This window comes from Drosophila biarmipes, unplaced genomic scaffold (genome assembly GCF_025231255.1).
Source record: "Drosophila biarmipes strain raj3 unplaced genomic scaffold, RU_DBia_V1.1 ptg000004l, whole genome shotgun sequence".
Classification (NCBI taxonomy): Eukaryota; Metazoa; Arthropoda; class Insecta; order Diptera; family Drosophilidae; genus Drosophila; species Drosophila biarmipes.
This window is the reverse complement of record NW_026114526.1, coordinates 3,993,032-4,016,113: the sequence shown is the minus strand read 5'-3', so window position 1 is coordinate 4,016,113 and position 23,082 is coordinate 3,993,032. Positions and strand designations below refer to the sequence as shown.

General features: G+C 36.4%; 1 long non-coding RNA gene across 2 annotated transcripts; it reads right to left on the bottom strand.

Moving 5' to 3' along the window:
• Positions 1 to 17,913: 17,913 nt before the first annotated feature.
• LOC108022448 (uncharacterized) lies at positions 17,914 to 19,232 on the bottom strand. 2 transcript variants are annotated; one of them, XR_007764801.1, is made up of 4 exons: positions 18,947 to 19,232; positions 18,828 to 18,884; positions 18,425 to 18,754; positions 17,914 to 18,353 (listed from the first exon to the last, which is right to left on the bottom strand). It is a non-coding gene; the product is annotated as an uncharacterized LOC108022448 (long non-coding RNA). The 2 variants fall into 2 exon arrangements; XR_001768044.3 differs by having other exon boundaries at positions 17,914 to 18,754; positions 18,947 to 19,230.
• Between the last annotated feature and the right edge of the window lie 3,850 nt (positions 19,233 to 23,082).

The window sequence follows — 23,082 nt, the reverse complement described above, 5'->3', positions numbered from 1 at the left end:
GAGAAGTCACCGTGCACCGTATTCTCATATATTCATACATTCGGCCCGAATATCGGGAAGATGGAAGTTGGCGTTTGTTGCACGATAATGCGTCGTCTTACCAATCGACGATTGTGTCCGACTATTTGACCAAAAATCACATTTTAACCATCAACCACTCCCCGTATTCAACTCATATGGCACCGTGCGACTTTTACCTTTTTTTTTGCAAAAAAACTTATTGTTTTGTCTCTTTTAAAAAAAGTACTGTTTACTTTGGAACTTGTATATATTCTTGATCAGCGTCACACCATTTGTATGTTTGTCCGTCTGTTGCTACGCAAACTAGTTTCTCTCTTTTAAAGCTGTTCTTGCTCCTAGTTTCCAAGATCTCAGTGTTCATAAGGACAGAAGGACAGAAAGAGCGACATAGCTAGATCGACCGTCCTAGTAATTCTGATCAAGAATGTGTATACTTTATGGAGTCCGAAACGCTTTCTTCTACCTGTTACCTACTTTTCGACGAATCTAGTACACCCTTTTACTCTACAAGTAACGGGTATAATTGCATTTTTGGTGTTTTTTATACCCTTGCAAAGGGTATATTGGGAGCTAAAAGATATAGATGTCCGATCCGGCTTGTTCCGACTTATATACTTCCTGCAATACAAAGAAGACTTTTGGCAAAGTTTCAGCCCGCTAGCTTCAAAACTGAGAGACAAGTTTGCGTAGAAACGGACGGATAGACGGAAAGACGGACGGACAGACAGACGGACATGGCTAGATCGACTCGTCTAGTGACGCAGATCAAGAATGTATATACTTTATGGGGTTGGAAACGTCTCCTTCACTGCGTTGCAAACTTCTAACTGAAATTATTATACCCTCTGCAAGGGTAGACGATGGGAAGACGATTACAGCAAAGGTGTGTATAGCAGACGACGATATATTGCAGGAGGACATTCTGTTGGGACAGGATGTCATCATCTCCGCTCATCTTGAGCTCAACTTTGAGACAGGCGCTTCAGAAATCAAACCATAAGTCCACCAGCCAACAACCCCTGTAATTGATACCAAGATCGAAAAGCTTATGGACAATTTTCAGAGTTATATAAGCAATTAATAACATTTCTTGGTTACCAGATTCACGCAGAAGGAATCAGACCTGGAGAAATTAAGACGAACGCTATGAGAATGTTTCCGACACCAGCCAATGTTACCGACGTGAGAAAGCTTTTGGTTTTCACTGGTTATTTCCGCAAGTTTGTTCCTGGGTATGCCATCATTTCAGCACCACTGAGAATCCTATTGCGCAAGGATCATCCGTTTACATGGAAATCACCACAAAAAGAAGCCTTCGACAAGTTGAAGAATTGCCTTATCTTAAATTCAGTTGTCACCAGTTATCGCTTAGACGCAGAGCTCCAACTACATACGGATGCCAGTGCCGTTGGTTTAGCCGGAGTTTAGTTACAACATGAGAAGGATCAGCTGAAACCAATTGCTTATTATAACCGAGCTAATTCAAAACCGAAGAAAAAGCAGCATAGCTACGAACTTGAGGCTCTGCCATCGTGGAGTCCTTGGAGCCATTCAAATATTACATTTATGGCAAGAAGATAAAAGTTATCACCGACTGTAATGCCCTGAAGACATCGATGGAGAAGAGAGAACTGATAGCCCGCATCGCAAGGAATATTCAGGAATTCGACATAGACATAGCAGGAACACAGATAAACCACGTAGACGCACTCAGTCGAGTTCCATTCGAGGATGCCCCAGAGTTGGATAACGCATGTCTGAAGATAGCAAAAACCATAATAGACGAAGAGGATTGGCTATTTTCTATTAAGCTGCAGGTCGAGAAGATTCAGAAAATTGTCGCAGAGGTAAAGTTGAAGAAAGTCGAAACTGACGAGTTTGTTTCCTCGAATGTGAAAATACGTCAAAAGCTACATCAACATAAAATCACATCACAACATCAACATGTGTAGGCTGAGCGATCAAACCGAATCATCTTGTCAATGTTGTTGCCTTCAAATGACATCGATAAGCGTTGGGATGACAACATTCCTTATACAACATATCATGGTAAATAATACAACTAAATGCTCCCCATTTCAGCTCCTGTACGGGTATGAACCCAGAGATATCCTGAAGAACACCAACATCATCCAAAGCCAGGACCAAAAGATACTAAAGACGTGGAATTAGAACAGCTTTGAACAGATGCTGCGACTACTGTCAACGATCACCGAGCTGCTGCCAAGAAACGCTACGATGCCAAACATGCAAAGCCAACTGTTAACAGCCTGAGACCTTATGTTGTTCAAAAATGAGCCATTCAGCACGGACACATCACGCAAAATGGTCCTTTCATAACCAACAAGGTTCTGCCGAACGACAGATATCTTGCTGAAGATTTTCCTCACGTACAACGGAAGCAGAGACACTACAAGTCGGAGTATTCGTCCGACAAGATGAAACGCTGGTGTGAGCTGCCACCAGAGGCGCCGCAGACGCAGTGATTTTCTCAGGAGAGGCCGACTTTAAACAACGCCTAATAAAGAATATAATCATCTGCCCTAGAATAATGTTGATAAGTCCCTTATGGTAGTGTTTCCAGACTTTGTAATTATAGAATAGTCGAAAAAGAGACGCACTAGAGAGAAGAACGTGAACAGAAAAAAAAACCTACACTACTAATAAACTCTTTTCACACATATCAAATTGAATGGCCAATATGAATGCGCACTTTTCGACTTTAATTTATATAATTCAATTTCAAATATTGACAAAAAATAATCTATTTTACATCGGTGACAATTTCATTACAATTTCTGCAAATTGAATGACATCACCGATTTCATTTGAAATATACTAAAAGACTATAACATTGAAGAACTATTTAAAATTCAAAGTAATAACACTCTTTAAGTTGAAATAATTACAATCAAAGAGCCAGTTTACTTTAATAAGGAAAGGTCAACCGGACAATTGTTTGGTTTTCATCAAAAGTAAACGGTGATTTGGTGAACTAACGTGGTGAAAACGTTTCGATTCACATTCACTTTTTGTTCATAGAATAATTCTTTATAATAAAAGACGTAGCCTAAGTCCTCAGTCAAGCATTACTACTTATAAAGATATAGAAAGAGAACGACTACTAAAAATAAAGGCTACTTACTTTTAAACATTAACTATTTTTAATTTCGTTAGGATTGAAGCTTTGAGTATAATATAAAAAGTGGAAAGGAAAACAATAAACGGATTTTTATTAGTTTGAGAAAAGTTTTACTCATATGAGAGATGCTGACTAAGAAACCAAAAATGAATTAACTTTTAAACTGGAAGTAACAAATATAACCTGTAAAATTCCATCGATTTATCGCATTTTGACCGAACGTTTGGACTTACAAAAGGTGTGTGCACGGTTTGTTCCGCACAAATTGACTGACGTCCAAAAATTGCTCAGAATTCAACATTCGAAGGACATCATTAAAGAGGCAAAAAAAGACCCGAACTTCCTTTACAAGAATGTGACAGGTGACGAAACGTGGTGTTTTCAATATGATCCCGAAACGAAACGCCAGCGTGCTGAATGGAAGGCGCCGGACGAGGCGAAACCCAAAAAATCACGCCTGGAGAAGTCAAAAGTGAAGACAATGCTGATTTGTTTTTATGATTCCAAGGGTATTGTCCACAAAGAATTTGTTCCACCCGTCCAAAACGTTAATGCGGTGTTCTACCTTGGAGTCGGACGAGGCGAAACCCAAAAAATCGCGCCTGGAGAAGTCACCGTGCACCGTATTCTCATATATTCATACATTCGGCCCGAATATCGGGAAGATGGAAGTTGGCGTTTGTTGCACGATAATGCGTCGTCTTACCAATCGACGATTGTGTCCGACTATTTGACCAAAAATCACATTTTAACCATCAACCACTCCCCGTATTCAACTCATATGGCACCGTGCGACTTTTACCTTTTTTTTTGCAAAAAAACTTATTGTTTTGTCTCTTTTAAAAAAAGTACTGTTTACTTTGGAACTTGTATATATTCTTGATCAGCGTCACACCATTTGTATGTTTGTCCGTCTGTTGCTACGCAAACTAGTTTCTCTCTTTTAAAGCTGTTCTTGCTCCTAGTTTCCAAGATCTCAGTGTTCATAAGGACAGAAGGACAGAAAGAGCGACATAGCTAGATCGACCGTCCTAGTAATTCTGATCAAGAATGTGTATACTTTATGGAGTCCGAAACGCTTTCTTCTACCTGTTACCTACTTTTCGACGAATCTAGTACACCCTTTTACTCTACAAGTAACGGGTATAATTGCATTTTTGGTGTTTTTTATACCCTTGCAAAGGGTATATTGGGAGCTAAAAGATATAGATGTCCGATCCGGCTTGTTCCGACTTATATACTTCCTGCAATACAAAGAAGACTTTTGGCAAAGTTTCAGCCCGCTAGCTTCAAAACTGAGAGACAAGTTTGCGTAGAAACGGACGGATAGACGGAAAGACGGACGGACAGACAGACGGACATGGCTAGATCGACTCGTCTAGTGACGCAGATCAAGAATGTATATACTTTATGGGGTTGGAAACGTCTCCTTCACTGCGTTGCAAACTTCTGACTGAAATTATTATACCCTCTGCAAGGGTAGACGATGGGAAGACGATTTTCAAAGGTGTGTATAGCAGACGACGATATATTGCAGGAGGACATTCTGTTGGGACAGGATGTCATCATCTCCGCTCATCTTGAGCTCAACTTTGAGACAGGCGCTTCAGAAATCAAACCATAAGTCCACCAGCCAACAACCCCTGTAATTGATACCAAGATCGAAAAGCTTATGGACAATTTTCAGAGTTATATAAGCAATTAATAACATTTCTTGGTTACCAGATTCACGCAGAAGGAATCAGACCTGGAGAAATTAAGACGAACGCTATGAGAATGTTTCCGACACCAGCCAATGTTACCGACGTGAGAAAGCTTTTGGTTTTCACTGGTTATTTCCGCAAGTTTGTTCCTGGGTATGCCATCATTTCAGCACCACTGAGAATCCTATTGCGCAAGGATCATCCGTTTACATGGAAATCACCACAAAAAGAAGCCTTCGACAAGTTGAAGAATTGCCTTATCTTAAATTCAGTTGTCACCAGTTATCGCTTAGACGCAGAGCTCCAACTACATACGGATGCCAGTGCCGTTGGTTTAGCCGGAGTTTAGTTACAACATGAGAAGGATCAGCTGAAACCAATTGCTTATTATAACCGAGCTAATTCAAAACCGAAGAAAAAGCAGCATAGCTACGAACTTGAGGCTCTGCCATCGTGGAGTCCTTGGAGCCATTCAAATATTACATTTATGGCAAGAAGATAAAAGTTATCACCGACTGTAATGCCCTGAAGACATCGATGGAGAAGAGAGAACTGATAGCCCGCATCGCAAGGAATATTCAGGAATTCGACATAGACATAGCAGGAACACAGATAAACCACGTAGACGCACTCAGTCGAGTTCCATTCGAGGATGCCCCAGAGTTGGATAACGCATGTCTGAAGATAGCAAAAACCATAATAGACGAAGAGGATTGGCTATTTTCTATTAAGCTGCAGGTCGAGAAGATTCAGAAAATTGTCGCAGAGGTAAAGTTGAAGAAAGTCGAAACTGACGAGTTTGTTTCCTCGAATGTGAAAATACGTCAAAAGCTACATCAACATAAAATCACATCACAACATCAACATGTGTAGGCTGAGCGATCAAACCGAATCATCTTGTCAATGTTGTTGCCTTCAAATGACATCGATAAGCGTTGGGATGACAACATTCCTTATACAACATATCATGGTAAATAATACAACTAAATGCTCCCCATTTCAGCTCCTGTACGGGTATGAACCCAGAGATATCCTGAAGAACACCAACATCATCCAAAGCCAGGACCAAAAGATACTAAAGACGTGGAATTAGAACAGCTTTGAACAGATGCTGCGACTACTGTCAACGATCACCGAGCTGCTGCCAAGAAACGCTACGATGCCAAACATGCAAAGCCAACTGTTAACAGCCTGAGACCTTATGTTGTTCAAAAATGAGCCATTCAGCACGGACACATCACGCAAAATGGTCCTTTCATAACCAACAAGGTTCTGCCGAACGACAGATATCTTGCTGAAGATTTTCCTCACGTACAACGGAAGCAGAGACACTACAAGTCGGAGTATTCGTCCGACAAGATGAAACGCTGGTGTGAGCTGCCACCAGAGGCGCCGCAGACGCAGTGATTTTCTCAGGAGAGGCCGACTTTAAACAACGCCTAATAAAGAATATAATCATCTGCCCTAGAATAATGTTGATAAGTCCCTTATGGTAGTGTTTCCAGACTTTGTAATTATAGAATAGTCGAAAAAGAGACGCACTAGAGAGAAGAACGTGAACAGAAAAAAAAACCTACACTACTAATAAACTCTTTTCACACATATCAAATTGAATGGCCAATATGAATGCGCACTTTTCGACTTTAATTTATATAATTCAATTTCAAATATTGACAAAAAATAATCTATTTTACATCGGTGACAATTTCATTACAATTTCTGCAAATTGAATGACATCACCGATTTCATTTGAAATATACTAAAAGACTATAACATTGAAGAACTATTTAAAATTCAAAGTAATAACACACTTCAAGTTTAAATAATTACAATCAAAGAGCCAGTTTACTTTAACAAGGAAAGGTCAACCGGACAATTGTTTGGTTTTCATCAAAAGTAAACGGTGATTTGGTGAACTAACGTGGTGAAAACGTTTCGATTCACATTCTCTTTTTGTTCATAGAATAATTCTTTATAATAAAAGACGTAGCCTAAGTCCTCAGTCAAGCATTACTACTTATAAAGATATAGAAAGAGAACGACTACTAAAAATAAAGGCTACTTACTTTTAAACATTAACTATTTTTAATTTCGTTAGGATTGAAGCTTTGAGTATAATATAAAAAGTGGAAAGGAAAACAATAAACGGATTTTTATTAGTTTGAGAAAAGTTTTACTCATATGAGAGATGCTGACTAAGAAACCAAAAATGAATTAACTTTTAAACTGGAAGTAACAAATATAACCTGTAAAATTCCATCGATTTATCGCATTTTGACCGAACGTTTGGACTTACAAAAGGTGTGTGCACGGTTTGTTCCGCACAAATTGACTGACGTCCAAAAATTGCTCAGAATTCAACATTCGAAGGACATCATTAAAGAGGCAAAAAAAGACCCGAACTTCCTTTACAAGAATGTGACAGGTGACGAAACGTGGTGTTTTCAATATGATCCCGAAACGAAACGCAGACAAAATCTTGAAATTTGCTTACACTCGCACGATTACAGCGCTTTCATCGAAACAGGTAGTCAAGCCAGCATTTGCGGAGGTTCACTTATCCTCAGAGAAGCGATGACTGTGGATATGGAAATCGATGGGAAGACGATTACAGCAAAGGTGTGTATAGCAGACGACGATATATTGCAGGAGGACATTCTGTTGGGACAGGATGTCATCATCTCCGCTCATCTCGAGCTCAACTTTGAGACAGGCGCTTCAGAAATCAAACCAGAAGTCCACCAGCCAACAACCCCTGTAATTGATACCAAGATCGAAAAGCTTATGGACAATTTTCAGAGTTATATAAGCAATTAATAACATTTCTTGGTTACCAGATTCACGCAGAAGGAATCAGACCTGGAGAAATTAAGACGAACGCTATGAGAATGTTTCCGACACCAGCCAATGTTACCGACGTGAGAAAGCTTTTGGTTTTCACTGGTTATTTCCGCAAGTTTGTTCCTGGGTATGCCATCATTTCAGCACCACTGAGAATCCTATTGCGCAAGGATCATCCGTTTACATGGAAATCACCACAAAAAGAAGCCTTCGACAAGTTGAAGAATTGCCTTATATTAAATTCAGTTGTCACCAGTTATCGCTTAGACGCAGAGCTCCAACTACATACGGATGCCAGTGCCGTTGGTTTAGCCGGAGTTTAGTTACAACATGAGAAGGATCAGCTGAAACCAATTGCTTATTATAACCGAGCTAATTCAAAACCGAAGAAAAAGCAGCATAGCTACGAACTTGAGGCTCTGCCATCGTGGAGTCCTTGGAGCCATTCAAATATTACATTTATGGCAAGAAGATAAAAGTTATCACCGACTGTAATGCCCTGAAGACATCGATGGAGAAGAGAGAACTGATAGCCCGCATCGCAAGGAATATTCAGGAATTCGACATAGACATAGCAGGAACACAGATAAACCACGTAGACGCACTCAGTCGAGTTCCATTCGAGGATGCCCCAGAGTTGGATAACGCATGTCTGAAGATAGCAAAAACCATAATAGACGAAGAGGATTGGCTATTTTCTATTAAGCTGCAGGTCGAGAAGATTCAGAAAATTGTCGCAGAGGTAAAGTTGAAGAAAGTCGAAACTGACGAGTTTGTTTCCTCGAATGTGAAAATACGTCAAAAGCTACATCAACATAAAATCACATCACAACATCAACATGTGTAGGCTGAGCGATCAAACCGAATCATCTTGTCAATGTTGTTGCCTTCAAATGACATCGATAAGCGTTGGGATGACAACATTCCTTATACAACATATCATGGTAAATAATACAACTAAATGCTCCCCATTTCAGCTCCTGTACGGGTATGAACCCAGAGATATCCTGAAGAACACCAACATCATCCAAAGCCAGGACCAAAAGATACTAAAGACGTGGAATTAGAACAGCTTTGAACAGATGCTGCGACTACTGTCAACGATCACCGAGCTGCTGCCAAGAAACAAGAGAAAGAGACCTTATGTTGTTCAAAAATGAGCCATTCAGCACGGACACATCACGCAAAATGGTCCTTTCATAACCAACAAGGTTCTGCCGAACGACAGATATCTTGCTGAAGATTTTCCTCACGTACAACGGAAGCAGAGACACTACAAGTCGGAGTATTCGTCCGACAAGATGAAACGCTGGTGTGAGCTGCCACCAGAGGCGCCGCAGACGCAGTGATTTTCTCAGGAGAGGCCGACCTTAAACAACGCCTAATAAAGAATATAATCATCTGCCCTAGAATAATGTTGATAAGTCCCTTATGGTAGTGTTTCCAGACTTTGTAATTATAGAATAGTCGAAAAAGAGACGCACTAGAGAGAAGAAAGTGAACAGAAAAAAACCTACACTACTAATAAACTCTTTTCACACATATCAAATTGAATGGCCAATATGAATGCGCACTTTTCAACTTTAATTTATATAATTCGATTTCAAATATTGACAAAAAATAATCTATTTTACATCGGTGACAATTTCATTACAATTTCTGCAAATTGAATGACATCACCGATTTCATTTGAAATATACTAAAAGACTATAACATTGAAGAACTATTTAAAATTCAAAGTAATAACACTCTTTAAGTTGAAATAATTACAATCAAAGAGCCAGTTTACTTTAATAAGGAAAGGTCAACCGGACAATTGTTTGGTTTTCATCAAAAGTAAACGGTGATTTGGTGAACTAACGTGGTGAAAACGTTTCGATTCACATTCACTTTTTGTTCATAGAATAATTCTTTATAATAAAAGACGTAGCCTAAGTCCTCAGTCAAGCATTACTACTTATAAAGATATAGAAAGAGAACGACTAGTAAAAATAAAGGCTACTTACTTTTAAAAATTAACTATTTTTAATTTCGTTAGGTTGAAGCTTTGAGTATAATATAAAAAGTGTAGAGGAAAACAATAAACGGATTTTAATTAGTTTGAGAAAAGTTTTACTCAGATGAGAGATGCTGACTAAGAAACCAAAAATGAATTAACTTTTAAACTGGAAGTAACAAATATAACCTGTAAAATTCCCCGAATGATTTTGCCAAAATTAAGATGTACGATATTATTAAAAGTGGTGTAAGCCTACCAATCGCAATCCGGGATGGGATTCATATGTTAGCCCCAAATTTGGGCATGGCAGCCAACACAGCTGGAATGTAAAGTTTTGGACTAACCGCGAACAACCATGATTATTCTGGTTGATTTTTCGTTGTGCTTATTTGGGGACGGGGGCCACTAATATGCTAATTGGGCCAGTAAACCCGCTTTAATAATACTTGAGCCACGAGAGTTAAGACAATTGCCAGCGTCATCAGAAAGTGACCAGCGATCCGAAATCAGAACTCAAGACGAACGGACGTGTTTTTTTAAGCTCCAAAGAAAAATAGTTTTCACTCAGAACTTAAAGCTAAAATAGGCTGAGATAATAAGATCTCTCGTAGGATAATAAGATATCGCTTTCCTTGTGAACACTGCTAATTTTCTTTGGAACCGCCGTCGTAAGAACATCGAACCTACCGTTATCTGACCATACATTTCGCTATTTCTTTAAATTCGGCTCCAGCACACATACGACTCCGCAGCAGCACCATCAACATTGTGAGTCCCACCAAGCGAATGTCTGATGCTCAGCCGCTTCAGAGAACAAACGGAGCAAATAGCATCCTATGTGCGGGATGCAGAGGAGCGTATTCTAGATGGCCTCACGAGCTGTTTAGAATAGATTGCAGCCGAGATGAAGCAGTTTGGAAATAGTGTTACCATCGTGGCGAGTGAGACACAGTTACGCGCTGGATGAGATCAGCTGATTAAACGCGTCAAGCATCTGGATCGGGAGGTTGGCGAGCTAACCACCCTGAGAGAGCGTGGGGGGATCGAGGCAAAATTGGTGGCATTTTTGCAAATGACACATCAGGCGTGTGACTCCATTTATTAAGGGGGGAAATTAGAAGGTGCTGTAAAACCAGCTCTGTTTTTTACTCATGAAAGCACCCTCATCAGAAATCAAGAAGAAGCAAGCCAAAAACTACGATTGCATATGTTGGGCTTCGACTCACAAGCCGCTCTCTGTGTCAGCTATTGGGGGAGCACTTTGTTATAATTAAACAGGCAAACTTTAAAAAGCGTAGACCGCTCTCTGCTGTGTTTACCAGCAGAAGCCACGTCCGGTGCAGTGAGAAAATCTACAATGCAAGACCTACTCTTGCAAGACCTTGTCCTCAAAAGCCAGGTTCTTTTCTCCCGTCGTTTAAACTCTTCTAATTTCTCTATATCAGACTTACGTTTTTTCTAGCTCCTGGAATTACGATTCTTCTTATTAGGTATCTCATTCTTTCTTAAGACCCTTGCAGAGTGAATAATGTTTACAGTCAGAAGTTTGCAACACAGTAAAAGAGACGTTTCCGACTCCAATAATATATACTTGACGAGTCGATATAGCCATGTCCGTCTGTCCACCCGTTTCTACTTAAAATAGTCTCTCAGTTTTTAAGCTTTCGGGCAGTACATTTTAAGGCGCCACCTAACGGTTATTTCAGTAGATGTTATGTGGGCGGCAGACAGATTTAACCAATTTCTGAATTGCAAAACGATATAAAGGAATTAAAGGACATGTTAGCTCAATTAGTTACCGTTCAAATGGGAAAAGCAGCACCTGCACAGGCAGGAAATCATTAGGAGCAACAGTAGTAGAATAATACGGATACTGACTCACTAGGTAAATAATTATGCCAAAAAAGGGGGTGGGGTGGCCCTCATTAGTCACGCATTGGTGCACACAAGTGTCAAAATGACCTAATTAATATAATTAAGTAATTAAAGTGTGGGGAAAAAGGTGGAAAAACAGGGGTGGGGGTGATCGTTAGGATGCACACAGGTGTCATAATGACATAATTAGCATAAGAAGGTCACTTTATTAATTTAGAAAGGGTGTGAGGTGTGAGGATCACCCCAAAAAAATGGTGAAAGTGGGTGGGGTGTTTTGTCATGTCTTGCCTTGTCTTGTTTTTTTCTCACCCCAGAGGTGTGTGTGTATGAGGGGTGTTTTCAGCTCCGACTTTACAATCATCATATGCCCATAAACAGGAAAATAGGTGTTCCCCGACCTGTAATGAATTACTGGGGTGGCATCAACATCTTTAAAAAAAGTATGAAATGATTTCAACTTCGAAACATGTTCCTTGAAGATCTCACTTCCATGCTCCTTTCAGAACTCTTTAATTTTTGAGAAAATCATTTTTTTTCTTTCAACGTAATAGGCTGAATGTTTATCTTAAGCTAAAGTCTGGTGGATATATCTCTTTGTATTATACTTAGTAAGCAGATGTTAAAATGCAACAGCTGTTGATAGACCCACCCTTGAAAACAAATTCCAAACAATCGATTTTTTTTTTTTTTTTTTGTTTTCTCCTTATTTTAGAATTTTAATATATAATTAAATTAATTTTCCAACTTTTTATTAGTGAATTAGAAAATGGAAACAACATACGTTTCTATATTATCATTAGAAAATTTACATAAATTTAAATGTTCTCCAAATGTTGTTTTTATAAACTCCTTCACGTCAATACTCATAAACATGTCCCTTGACTCCAGCAGTAATTCTAAGTCCTCTTTTGAAATCATATTTCCAAATTTATTAATAAATAAATACATTTTATTTATCAAGGAAGAACAATTGGGTATAATAATATTGTTAGTAGAATCAGACATTTCGTGAACTTCTTTTCTTGACTTTCAAATTGTGAATGATTGAATGGTGAAAATGGTTGTCAGCAGTTTTCTTTTGTGTAAAAGCTTACGATTTTATGAGCATTTTTGAGTGAGCAGACACCATCTCGGGCATGTAATGAACAATATGGGAAGTGGTTTCATCCATTATTTTTAAAGAGGGACATCCAATTTCATCAATGTTAATTACATCATCAATTTATAATTATTTCCTTGAAATTATTTCCTTGAAATCCTTGAACATCAATTGCAACAATGTCTTCACTCATAATTGATTCCGCTGAACTAGACCATTCAACGGGTTATGTTCAACTAAACGATCATGTATCAGCACGCAATATACTTAAACATTTTCGGTAGCGAACTTGCAATAAACTTCATATAGGTGAGCAAATCATTCTTTCTCAAAGTCAAAATTCAAGTCATCGTAGGGATATGTTTCAGAGTTTAAGTAGACCTTTAGATTTCTTAAATTGTTTGTAATCAGATGGTCTTAATGGTCTTTTAAATGCAATTGAAGCAAATCGTGGACGTTCACGGTTAGCAGCTAATTTAACATTCCAAACATGATGTGTTCCGTTACTTAGTTTAGGATTAATGTATGTATCCCAACTACGGGATGCCATCGGTAGATTGTATCCACTTTTTATAATATCATACATTTTAATTTTCGTTGAATCGCTGGGTGTTATATGACGAATTTTCCATGTAATATTAGTCATGTTGAGATGATATTTTCCGACTATTTGTGCATTCTCAATTTTATCTTCCTGAAGCATATTATTTAAATTTTTTGATATTTATAGTACTAGTTCATGTTTACAATTTTTTAAATTTTTTTTGAAATCTTCAGCAAACCCAACTAGATTTTTAAGAGGTATTGAAAAGTTAAAGTGGGGGTTTAAATTGAAATCGGGTCCTCCACTTCATCCATCAACATTGGGTATAGAGTTGTACATTTGAAAGTCAATGAGTGCACACTCATAGTTACGTTAGTTCAATGGGTGGTAAATAAGTAATGTTTTTAATGGGTTCATTACCATTTAATGTAAGAGTGAATGATCTACTCCTTTTGGAATCTAATAATGAACTGTGAAAATATAGCTTACAAAACTTTTAGTCTCATTCATTAAAACTCTTCCTTTATCTTCCTTTTTCCATATAGTTATCTTTACTTATTATGAGAAATCCGTATTTATCGCTCCAGCAATCAGTATTTCATGATCATCAGTATTTCCATGATCACGATATATATGTCGCATATTTAAATCATCTTGTTTAAACATTATAATCAAATTCGCGTTATAACGTATTAGATGTTTTGGAATACGAGTATATGTTTGACATAGGTAAAAAGAATCTATATTTTTGTGATGTCCCATACAAAAATATGAACGAATGTTGGTTTGTTTTTCACAAGCAACATCATCAAAAATCATAATATAGGTTTTTTAAGCCTTAGCGGGCGGAGAATGTATAATATCTCATAACTTTTATAGGTTTAATTAGTTTCTCTAAGTACTCATACTTTGGTTAATATAAACTCTTTGAGAATACATATATATTCTCAAATTTAAGTCCGTTTGGACTTTCAATAAGACCGAGCATAACATTTGTTTTTCCACAGTTCGACGGACCGATAGAGTAATTGAAAGTGCTAGTGAGAGTGATGCTTACTCACAACACTCTCATATAGATGAATCTGATATTTCTCATCAATCTCTTCCGATGATGATGAATCCGATGTTTCACAACAGTCTTATACAGCTGATTTAAATGAAAGTGTATATGAAGAAACCGATGTGATGTGTAATATCAACATTAATCAGTTAAAAAAAGAACAGATTTTAGATAATAGTTAATGTTGGGTAATAGTACACTTGAATTAAAATAAAATGTAATGGTATTAGAAAATTTTTGGACTCTATCACCTGGTTTATACTCTTTAGGTTTTCATAACAGTCCTAAGGATTAAACTAAGAATTATTTAGAATAATATAAAAACATTTTAATTGATCTATGCTTCAAGTTGTTGTTGTTGTTGTTTTTGTGAATGCTTATGGCCATGGCAATAAGAGCAATGCAGGAAAACGGAGGCTTTTCCGGCCGATGGGAGTTTTGGAGGACGAATATGGGCAAACCCCAGATGTTGTTATGCAGGGCCAGGAGTTATCGATACGCTGCTAGTAAAAGGTGGGAGAGAACGATCCGCACATCAGGCCCTCCATTCCATCACCTCCAACGGCACTTGGCGCCAACGCGTCCGGGGATACAAGGGCCCTGAGATACTGATTTTAAAAACGTCTACGCAGTCCTTAACTATACAATCATCATTTTGTTTTAGAATCTTTAGAGTTCAAGTTCCGTACAAAATTCTTATCTGTACATGCATGCTCTCTAAACCTCGTCAACGCACAAGCACATAATCACTTCCATTCGAATTCTTATCTTTACATGTTTCTTCACACTTTATAAATATAAAAGTAGTAGGATAATACGCATCCTGGCTCACTAGGTAATAAATCATGTCAAAAAGGAGGTGGGGGTGACCCTAATTAGTCACGCATGGTTGCACACAGGTGTCATAATGACCTAATTAGCATAATTATGTAATAAGAGTGTGGAGAAAAGTAGGAAAAAATGGGGGTGGGGGTGACCGTTAGGATGCACACAGGTGTCATAATGACATAATTAGCATAAGAAGGTCACTTTATTAATTTAGAAAGGGTGTGAGGTGTGAGGATCACCCCAATGAAATGGTGAAAGTGGGTGGGGTGTTTTGTCATGTCTTGTCTTGTCTTGTTTTTATCTCACCCCAAAGGTGTGTGTGTGTGAGGGGTGTTTTCTCATGCGTAAAAATGTGTGGTTGTTTAGAGTGATCTTTAGCCGAATAGGGTGTGTAGAAGTGTGTCAGAGGGGTGTTTTTTCATGCGTTTGAATTTGTGGTTGTTAAGAGTGATCTTTACCCGAAAATGGTGTGTAGGAGTGTGAGAGAGGAGTGTTTTGTGATAACAGAATATACACAAAAACAAATGAGATCGTTTATTTAGTCAAATACGTTTTTATTTAATTAATGTATCGTTCCATCACTTTTAAGGCATCTTCACAGGATGATAGGTGTTCCCCGACTTGTAATCAATTACTGGGGGGCTTCAACATCTTTAAAAAAAGTATGAAATGATTTCAACTTCGAAACATGTTCCTTGAAGATCTCACTCCCATGCTTCTTTAAGAACTCTTTAATTTGTGAGGAAATCATTTTTTTTTCTTTCAACGTAATAGGTTGAATGTTTATCTTAAGCTAAAGTCTGGTGGATATATCTCTTTGTATTATACTTAGTAAGAAGATGTTAAAATGCAACAGCTGTTGATAGACCCACCCTTGAAAACAAATTCAAAACAATCGATATTTTTTTTTGGTTTTCTCTTTATTTTAGAATTTTAATATATGATGAACTTAATTTTTTAACTTTATATTTTTGAATCACAAAATGAAAACAAGCACACGTTTCTATATTATCATTAGAAAATTTACATAAATTTAAATGTTCTCCAAATGTTGTTTTTATAAACTCTTTCACATCAATACTCATGAACATGTACCTTGACTCCAGCAGTAATTTCAAGTCCTCTTTTGAAATCATACTTTCAAATGTATTAATAAATAAATACATTTTCTTTATCAAAAAAGAATGAATCTGTATATTAAGATTGTTATTAGAATCAGACACTTCGTGCACTGCTTTTCTTGACTTTCAAATTGTGAATGATTGTGATTCTTTTGTGTAAAAGCTTACGATTTTATGAGCATTTTTGAGTGAGCAGACACCATCTCGGGCATGTAATGAACAATATGGGAAGTGGTTTCATCCATTATTTTTAAAGAGGGACATCCAATTTCATCAATGTTAATTACATCATCAATTTACAATTATTTCCTTAAAATCCTTGAACATCAATTGCAACAATGTCTTCACTCATGTTTGATTCCGCTGAACTAGACCATTCAACGGGTTATGTTCAACTAAACGATCATGTATCAGCACGCAATATACTTAAACATTTTCGGTAGCGAACTTGCAATACACTTCATATAGGTGAGCAAATCATTCTTTCTCAAAGTCAAAATTCAAGTCATCGTAGGGATATGTTTCGGAGTTTAAGTAGACCTTTAGATTTCTTAAATTGTTTGTAATCAGATGGTCTTTATGGTCTTTTAAATGCAATTAAAGCAAATCGTGGACGTTCACGGCTAGCAGCTAATTTAACATTCCAAACATGATGTGTTCCGTTACTTAGTTTAGGATTAATGTATGTATCCCAACTACGGGATGCAATCGGTAGATTGTATCCACTTTCTATAATATCATACATTTTAATTTTCGTTGAATCGCTGGGTGTTATATGACGAATTTTCCATGTAGTATTAGTCATGTTGAGATGATATTTTCCGACTATTTGTGCATTCTCAATTTTATCTTCCTGAAGTACTAGTTCATGTTTACAATTTTTTAAATTTTTTTTGAAATCTTCAGCAAACCCAAGTAGATTTTTAAGAGGTATTAAAAAGTTAAAGTTAGGGCATTAATTGAAATCGGATCCTCTACTCCATCCAGAATTATAAGGTCTCTTGCTTTCAAATTGATTTAAAGAAACAAAGTTTTTTATTGTAGAAGTAATACCACTAAACCTTGTGCTATCTATCTCAACACCATTTATTTCATAGCGTATTTCATCTAAAAAGTATGCCATGCAATTATTTCTCATCCTCCCAATAACATTTTGAGTTTCTACCGCTCCCCTTCTTTATTTATGGTGAAATCTCATTGGAAATGCAGAAGACTCTCATGGGGGAGTACATGTAAATCTTGATTTTGAATTGTAATTTCTTTCTCATCATTTGGTTTAAATGATACGGTTTTTTGAAACGCTGAATAACTGTGATATTCTTTCTTCGATATACTATCATCAGAGAAAGGTTTTTCTCATGCTACCAAGATTTAATTCAACCCCATAACTTTAGTTAAACTCGTACTTTAAAGCCCAGTGTTTTAAGAATTAACTTGTTTTGTAATGTAAGTGTGTGTCTTTTTACTTTCGATCCTCTTCCTATATCTTTATGTTTTAAAGTGTGCTGATGATGGTAAGTGTCACCTCTTTTATTATATATAATCATTGTATTAGTCTTAAATGTAAACGAATTGTATAGTTTTCACCGCGTAAATTTATATGTTCACTATTCTGATCAGTTATGTATACTTATTTCTCTAGTGTTGACTGGTAAGTAAATGAGGTTGTGTGGTGTGATATTCATTTTATAGCCCGGTGGAACTTTATTTCCAAATTCGTATAATGAATGATCTTGTCTACTATCAATATATGATCCGCTCACAATATTACATACTAAGCGTATTGTGTTTATTTTTAAAATGTTGACAGGCTGATCCAATATATATAATTTTTTCAGGTCGGGGTAGATTATATTTTTATTGAAACCAAGCAATTTTCCAATGGAGTTCTTTTTATAAAAATAAATAGGTTCCTTGGTAGTTGTAATATGAACTTGAAGTATGTTATTATTACTTTCCATTTGAAATGTTTTCTCAAGATCATAATCTTATAGTTTATTTTTTAGAAAATCATAATATCATTGAGTTCACCAATATGAAATAGATTATTATTTATATAAACATTGGGTTTAGACTTGTACATATAAAAGTCAATGACTGCACACTCATAGTCACCATTCCTTAGTTCAATAGGTGGGAAATAGTTAATGTTTGTAATGGGTTCATTACCATTTAATGTAAAAGTGCTTACTTTCTTCTATATTTAGTGGTATAGTTTGCACATAACTTTTTATACCACCCTCTAATATATAGATTTTATCATCGTCATTACTTTAAGGAATTGATTTTATATATTCATCATTATCCTTATCTAAATTCAAAGGTAAAGTTTGCACATAGTTATTTATTCCACCTTCAACAAGAATAGTTTCGTCTTCACTAGGTGATCTTGTGATGCATGGCTCTGGATTATCCTCATCGAAAATGTTCACATCGTGGATATCATCATCATCGTCATCATGCTCATCATAAAAAACCAGAGTGTTGCCTTTAACCTCTTTTTTGTTAAGGTTTTCAAATTCTGAAAATAAAAATGTTATTAGTATATATATATATAAATATTATTTTATATATGTATATATTATTCAACTCACCTTTTCGTACTCCTCTCGAAATAGTTTTAGTAACTTCTTTATTAATATTTTAAAATTCTGAAAATATAAATATTATTAGTACATATAAATAGAATTTATATATATTTTATTCAACTTACCTTTTTGTACTCCACTTGACATAGTATTAGCAACTTTCTTATTTAAATTCTGCAAAAACAAACATATTTCCCCACTCAATCAGATAATATTAAGACTATAAATTATTATGAAGTCATTAATGTCAATAATTAGAATTTTGCCTGTACTAATCTCACTTTCTATTTTATTTAAATACTCAATTAGCATTTGAGATTCTAACGTTTTGATAAATTTTCGTGATCTCGTGCTCTTATTTTTTTTGTGTTTTGTGTTTTGTGCCTTTGTGATTTTTGAATTTTATCCCAGTGCCAAATTTTCTTTCAGGTATTTTTGATATTTTATTTCATATGTTTGTCTTATAATGGCCCTTGTCTGTTCCAAGAAAAACTGCACACTTGCGTCTTCAACGAAAGAACCATTTATTTTTTGCTGGCTCTGCGATTCGATGATGCACGTCAAATGTGCACGTCACCGGCAGAGTTAAAGATTTTATTGATCTTAACTCTGGTCTTTATGAAGCAGACTCGAGACAGCCTGTTGAATATCTCGGGTGCTTTTAGGCAACTCAATGAGGGGTTCAATACCGTCTGTGTCCAGTTTAATAATAAAAAATTATTAACCGAGTCGCCTGTTCCTGCCGACACAGGGGAAAACGAACCAACTGTTCGTATGGATACAGCTAGCTCGAGTGAAGTCCATGTTTCCGGACTAAAAGCTTCAGTACTGATTGTCAAAGAAATCGGTGCCGACCGTTACTATAAGTACTGTAGGCACCGTTCCTGGATTTCAGCCTAGTGAGGTTCAGACTGCTGCTGGGGGGCGTAAGAAACTTTCAGTTGTTCCACAAAGGAAACAATTATTTGTTTCTAGATTCACCCCAGATACCACATCAGAGGTCGTTTTGGAATTTATACGTCAAAAATTCTCATCCGAAGATATAGCAGTTGATTGATGGTGTCCTGATTGCCGTTACCTCTAACCTAACATCTGAAAAAACTCTCATTCATATACCCAATCCAACTAAAATGAGATGTTTTCGTAAATGTGACTATAATAAACAGACAGACTTGTACAATTGTACAGACATTGAAAGTGCTACTGAATTATTCTTTTCAGTCTTAAAAACATTTTTTAATGAATGCGATCCTGATGGGTTCCTTTCAAACCTAAACAGGCCTCCTTGGTTTACCAATGCGCTTTAAAGACTAAAAACCTTAAATCTAATACTTAAAAAGTATAAAAAATCGGGTAGACTAGCAGATTTTTCGAAATATGTGGTGGCTCGAACAGATTTTAATGTTCTCAACAGTCATTGCTATTCTATGTATCTAAGTCGATGTAAATTTATATTTTCAAACGATCCGAAACAATTTTACAACTTTGTTAGTGCCATGCGTAAGTCATCGGCATTGCCTTCATCGGTACGTCTAAACTCAATGCAGGCATCGACGGATTTTGAAATTGCTGATTTGTCCTTCTGAGTTTTTCCAAACAACTTATAGTTCGACAGCTTGGTCAAATTCTAACTACCCTAATCCCTTAAAAAGGGCAGATTGTATTTTCTCCCCTGTAATCACCGAAAGCTCTCTCGTAAGAGATTTAGCAACAACAACGCCAACATGTTTTCCCGGTCCAGATTGACTTCCTGGATGTGTGCTTAAGTTTTGTGCGTCAACCATTTGTAAACCGATTCTTAAACTTTTTAATTTGTGTATTTCATCATTAGTTTTTCCTTCTATCTGGAAGGATTTTTTTATTATTCCACTCCATAAAAAAGGTGCGAAAGCAGATGCCCAAAATTATAGAGGTAAATAGTCGTTAATTCCTAAAGCATTTGAACGTTTTATCACTTCTCATTTGCAACATTTATTTTCCTCGCTTATATCACCGTGTCAGCATGGTTTTGTTAAGCGAAGATCGACCACCACCAACCTTCTTAAATTGTCAACTATTATAATAAAAGGGTTTAAGAAAAAAATGACATGACTGAAATGAAATGAAATGACTGACATTGTGTATACAGATTTTAGTAAGGCCTTTGACTCCGTTATCGGATATTGATTGTTTTCATGGATGGTGTGAGTACAACCTTTTAAATTTGAACTGCCTTAAATGCAACGTTATGACTTTTTATAGGGGTACTCCTAGGTTTATCAGTTACTTTCTTAAAAATACGCCACCTTACCGTATATATTCAGTTAACGATTGAGGTGTTCTTCTTGACCCAAAATTTAAATTTGACTGCCACATTATGTCCACTATTAACAAAGCCATGAGTGTTCTTGGGTTTATAAAGCGTTGGTCAAAAGAATTTGACGACCCTTATACGACCAAATTATTATTTACCTCCCTTGTCCGTCCTATTTTGGAATATTGTTCGTCGGTTTGGAGTCCACAATATCAAGTGCACGTCGACCGTATTGAGTCGGTACAAAAAAAATGTCTCTTATTTGCCCTGCGTAGTTTGCACTGGGATCAAAACGTAAGGCTTCCTTCCTACGAGAGTAGATTACAATTGCTTAATTTACCTACACTTGTAAATCGTAGAACAATGCTTGGCACTATTTTTATACAAAATCTTATAAGAGGTGACATTGATTCTGCAGAACTTTTAAACCGCCTAACATTGAACTTTTCGGTTAGACTAACACGAAATTATTATCCTCTAAATTTGCCACGATGTACATCAAATTTTTGTCTGCACGAGCCCTTTCGCGTTCTATGTAATAACTATAATAAACTTTATCATTTAATTTGTATTTCAACATCTATACCGGTATTAAAAACTAATATTTTAACTCATTTGCTTAATTCTTAGTTATGCCTTTTATATTCATTTGTGTCCCGTCTCTATTTGTTTTATGTATGTATCTTCCTCGCAAACCCGCATTTTTTGTCCAAATTGATAAAAAGGCCCCGCGCGAAACAAGCATGTGCTTGGTGTCGTTGAGCCACTTGTTTGTACTGTTCGAAGTGCATCAACGTCCATATATATAAATTTCTCTTTCTCAAATATATTCCACTAAATTTTTCTGCTGTTTCGATACCTATTTCATTTATTTGTGGGCCATCGCTAAGATATCCTGGTTCTACATCTCCTATCTCTTCCTGTTTACTCTCTTGTATAGAAAGAAGATCAGCATCTTTCGAAATTCATTCATATACTTTCCTATCTTTCTGCCTCTCTGCATGTATTAGTGAATGTGTTAAAACTTCAGCAAATTCTAAGCAATTTATTCTTAATATTTCAAGGGAGTATTAATATTTCGTTTAGATTTTCGTTGGTTCTGGGGAGTAGTTATATGTTTTGTATTCTTACGTTTTGATTTATTTACACTACGTTTAACATGCGATCTTCTATATATATTTTTGTAGTGACATTTAGCACCTAACGTAGCACTTTTATATGTTACGGTGAACAATCTATTTAACCCCTTTCTTCCTAAATCCAAATGTCCCCCTATTTTCCTTTCATTCTCAATTAATTGGTTTTTAAAATTCTTTATTATTCATCTCTTTGTAAATTCTATTTCAGTGTATGCATGTTTGCAGTGTTTTTTATTTTTTGTGTCGTATTTCTTTTTATTAGAGCTCGTCCGACCCTTTCGAATTCGGTATGACTATCATTGATACCCAACAGATTGAGATATATTACTTATTTTAGGTGCTCGACTTACGTTTTGAAATTCACTATCATTGATACCCATAACAAGTTTTTGCGATTTTTCAGCTCCTATGCTTTTATTTTCTATTTTCTCAACATTTGTGTCTTTAGTAATATTATAAAAAAGATTTGAAGGATTTGTTGTTGTTGTAGATGTTGTTGTTCTTTTGCAGATGTAGTTGTAGTTGCAGATGTAGTTGTAGTTGCAGATGTAGTTGTTGTTGCAGATGTAGTTGTTATTGTAGATGTTGGGGTACTTGATTCTTTTTCCTCCTCCAGACTACTTATCAAAGTAGGTGGGTTTGATGTTGATGTTGTAGGTGTAGTTGTTGTTGTTGTTTTTATTTTTTCTTCAACTGTGCTTGCAGTCGACTTCACTTATTAAATTTTTTCACTATCATCACTAATCTTGTTTATAAGATCCATAACAAGAAGCCAGCCGATGTTTGTATACCCTTGCAGTTATAAGAAAAAATCAACTTTAGTAAATAA